The 4,429-nt window shown below is 42.8% G+C and overlaps 1 long non-coding RNA gene across 4 annotated transcripts in view; it reads right to left on the bottom strand.

Moving 5' to 3' along the window:
- Nucleotides 1-1,210: 1,210 nt before the first annotated feature.
- LOC115281214 overlaps nt 1,211-4,429 on the bottom strand; it is a 23,634-nt gene continuing 20,415 nt past the window's right edge. For all 4 annotated transcript variants that reach the window (XR_003904162.1, XR_003904159.1, XR_003904161.1 and 1 more), the window contains 2 exons: nt 2,402-2,622; nt 1,211-1,443 (listed from right to left, as the gene is read on the bottom strand). This is a non-coding gene — a long non-coding RNA (uncharacterized LOC115281214). The remainder of the gene's footprint in view (nt 1,444-2,401; nt 2,623-4,429) is intronic.

The raw sequence follows: 4,429 nt of genomic DNA, 5'->3' as shown, positions 1-4,429 counted from the left end.
ATCAGTGCTGATTCGGGGCCCTGGTAAGACCAAACGACAGAATCACTGGAGGCGGCACACAGTGGATGGTAGTTCCTGTCACTACCCAGGGATCACAATGGAAATCAGCGCTGAGAACCACTTTGTCAAGCAAGGCCTCTCTAACTTTAATGTACACATGAATAACCTGTGGACCTACTCAAACGGACTCTGGGGCCCCACACGCAGAAATGATGATCCTCCTCTTCTCTTAACTGGGCTCCCTGGTCATGTTGCTCCAGGGTGTCCAGTGAAGTCAGGTGGGGGCTGGGCTGGCTTCTGCTCTTGCAGCAGAACTGAGATCTGAGAACTGGCCCCAGTCCACAGTGAGCAGAGAAGGGGCACTTGGTGTATATGTGTGGTCCCACCAGGGACTCTGAGGCCTCAGATCATGTTCGCCTGGTCTGGGAAACACCTCTGGCTGACCCAGGGTGTGTAGATGTCACTGCACGACCAGGCGGGGAGAGGGAGAATGAGATTCGAGCCGATCCTATCACACTCTAACCAAATTTAAACAGAAAGTGAATCTAGCCTTCCTCTGAATCCAACATTCCTCTGACACCAAAACCATCACAAGAAACCTATAGATTAGCATCTCTCACTAACCCAACATTAGCAATAAAATGCCACAATGTATTTTAAAAGATAAGACATCTTTGATGCAAGGTGCAGTAAAACCTTGGTTTGTGAGCATAATTCATTCCAGAAACAGGCTTGTAATCCAAAGCACTTGTGTAACAAAGCAAATTTCCCCATAAGAAATAAGGGAAACTCAGGTGATGTGTTCCACAACCCAAAAATATCCATATAAACATGATTACAATACTGTAATACAAAACAATAAGTACAAAATTCAAAGAAAATGAACAAATTAACACGCACTTACCTTTGCAAATCTTCAGGGCTGGTGTGAGGGAGATGAGAGAGAGAAGGGTTATTGTGTAGGACAACTTTCACCATCACTAACGAAATCACTGCCATCTATTGGCTCAATGGAATCTTTTTGTTTTTGTGCACCTTTAACAAGGAACCTATCCAGTGACGCTTGCTTTTGCCTCCTTTTGAGGATTTCGTGAAAATGTGACATTGCATTGACAATCATCCACAATCCCAAAGAGAGAGAGAAAGAGAAGAACCAGTTGTGATCATGTGACATTTGGCATCAAGTACTACTCGTATTGCAAGTCATCGCTCATTTATCAAGTTAAAGTTTATTAGAAACGTTTGCTCATCTTGTGGAACACTCGCAGAACACGTTACTTGCAACCGAAGGCTTTGCTGTACTTGATCCCAGGAACGCAAGATTAGTAGAACATTCGCAACTCAAGCCAGGTATGTAATTGACCACATTAAGAAACTAAAATGGAGTCCCATGATATCTCAATAGACACACAAAAAGCTTTTGACAAACGCCAGCATCCATTTCTGGAAGAAAAAAAAAAACTCCCAGTAAACTAGTAACAGAAGGGAGCTTCCTTAACCTCAACCTCATAAAGAAGATCAATGAAAACCTACAGTTAACATTATGTATTTAGGTTTATTTATTTAGAGAGAGACAGAAACAGTGTGAGTGGGGGAGGGGCAGAGAGAGAGATGGAGAGAGAATTTAAAGGAGGTTCCTCACTGCCACACAGGGCTCAAGCTCACAAAACTGTGAGATCATGACCTGCCCGAAAACCAAGAGTCAAGAGGCTTAACCGACTGAGCCACCCAGGTGCCTCTATAGCTAATGTTTTATTTAATAATGAAATAGTGAATGCTCTGCTCTTATATCAGGATTAAAATTAGGATTCCTCTCCATTTCTATTCTACATTGTTCTGGTTGTGCTAGTCAGGGCAATCGGGGGAAGAAAAATAAAAGGCCTCTAGTTTGGAAAAGAAGAAAGCTCAGGGGCACCTGGGTGGCTCAGATGGTTGAGCTTTCGACGTTGGCTGAGGTCTCTGAGTTCGAGCCCCGTGTTGGGCTCTGTGCTGACAACTCAGAACTCGGATCCTGCTTCAGATTCTGTCTCCTTTGCTCTCTGCCCCTCCCCCTTGCATACTCTGTCTCTTTCTCTCTCTCTCAAAAATAAGTATTTAAAAAAATTTTTTTTAAGTAAAGCTCACTTCCCTCACAAATGACAGGGTCATCCACATAGGAAACTGGATGAAATTTATAAATAAAGCTACTGGGGTGACTGGGTGGCTCATCCAGCTTCATCCCAGGTCATGATATCATGGTACATGGGTTCCAGCCCCTCATCGGGCTGTCTGCTGATAGCTTAGAGCCTGGAGCCTGCTTCAGATTCTGTGTCTTTCTCTCTCTCTTCCGCTCTCCTGCTCATACTCTGTTTCTCAAAAATAAATAAACGTTTACTTTAGTAAAATAAATAAAGCTACTGACCAAGGAACAGACTTCTCTGGCTCCCAAGTTCATGGCTGCTCCACCTGTGGTCCCAGGCCTGCTCTGCAGCCAGGCATGTGCCTCTGTGTTTTTTCAGCAGTTCCCCACTGAAGACCGGAGTGCTCAGCACCCCGCTGAAGACTGGGGTGCGGCTCCCACTGCTCAGGCCACCAAACGGGTAGTAACGACAACTGAGTGGTCCTAAGCTGTTACTGTACAATCTGTGGAACAAAATTGAAATAAGATTGATGGAAAATAGATGGTTTCTTTGAAAAATAAATAATAAGAGCTCCTAAAATTAAGAAAGAAGCTTGACAAAGTTACACAATACAAGATCATGCTTTGTTTCCCTGTGAACACCGCCCTAGCTGCACCCCACAAAGTTGGAGACGTACCACTTTTATTAAATTAGTTCAAGATGGAACCCGATGGGAGACTTCCACTATGACTCATGTTTATTCAGAAATGTGTTTTCTGAGTTCAGAGTATTTAGGAGAATGCCCTAATATCTTTTGCTACTGACTGCTGGCTTCATTCCATTATGGTCAAAGACTGCCTAATTTCGTTCCTTGGTTTAGATTTGTTTTATGTCTCAGAATTTGGTCTAGCTTGTGGAATATTTCACGTGTAGATGAAAAGAATGTGTATCTGCTACTGTGTAGTGAAATGTTCCATTTAGGCCACCACGATTAGTAGCATTGCTCAAGTTGTTCATATCCCTGATGGTCTTTTGTGTGCTCATTCCGTAAAAGGTAAAAGATTTATACGATCTGAAGAGAACCCAGAGTATATGTACTCATTCTGTAAATGACTGAGAGAAGGGTGTTGATACCTCCGTACATAATTGTGGGTTTCCATATTTCCCTTTTCACTGCTGTCAATATTCTGCTCCACAAATGTTAAAGCTCTGATGGTAGTTAGACCTTCAGGACTGTTATGACTTACTGGTAAGTTGATCCTTTCCTCAAAGTGTACAACTCCTCTTTGTATGTACTACGTTTTCTGAAGTCTACTTTGTAAGATTTTTACTTTTTTTAAGTAGGTTCCATACCCAATGTGGAGGCTGGACTTGAACTTACAACCCTGAGGTCAAGGCCTGAGCTGATATCAAGAGTCAAATGCTTAATCAACTGAGTCACCCAGGTGCCTCTACTTTGTAAAATTTTAGTTTTTTTTTTTAATGTTTATTTATTTTTCAGGGAGAGACAGAGTGCAAGTGAGGGAGGGGGGAGAGAGAGAGAGGGAGACAAGAATCCAAAGCAGGCTCCAGGCTCTGAACTGTTGACACAGGACCTGACGTGGGGCTTGAACTCACAAACTGCAAGATCATGACCTGAGCTGAAGTTGGACGCTTAACCAACTGAGCCACCCAGACGCCCCACTTTGTAAGATCTAAACTAGGTACTGCAGCTTTATCTTTCTGTAACAGCTGTGGGACAGCACTGTGGTACCATTCACGTACAATTCCCCACCTACGGTGCACAGTGGGTTCAGTGGTTTTTATCATACAGCTGTGCGCATATAAACACAACCATTTTTTAAATATTTCTATCACCACTCTTACACACACACACACACACACACACACACACACACACACACACACACCCTTATAGCCTTCAGCCATCACCTTAAGTAGCCCATTCTTCCCATCTCTGGACAACAGGAACCTACTTTCTGTTTCCGTACATTTGCTCACTCAGGACATTTTCTATAAACGGAATCTATCATCTGTCGGGACTGACCTTTACTTAGCACAATGTTTTCAAGATGCATCCAGCCTGTGCCATGTATCACTAATTTATTCCTTTTTTTAAAGTTTTTTTCCTTCCTTTATTTGTAATATGTTTTTATTTTTTTCTATTTTTATTTTTAAGTTTTTCTTTTTTTTAATAGTTTATTGTCAAATTGGTTTCCATATAACACCCAGTGCTTCTCCCCACAAGTGCCCCCCACCATGACCATGACCCCCCTCTCTCCCTCCCCCGCCCCCTTCAGTCCATGGTTCGTTTTCAGTATTCAGTAGTC

The sequence above is a fragment of the Suricata suricatta genome, chromosome 16 (genome assembly GCF_006229205.1).
Source record: "Suricata suricatta isolate VVHF042 chromosome 16, meerkat_22Aug2017_6uvM2_HiC, whole genome shotgun sequence".
NCBI lineage: Eukaryota > Metazoa > Chordata > Mammalia > Carnivora > Herpestidae > Suricata > Suricata suricatta.
The sequence above is the reverse complement of the archived record's forward strand: the minus strand, read 5'-3'. Positions and strand labels throughout refer to the sequence as shown.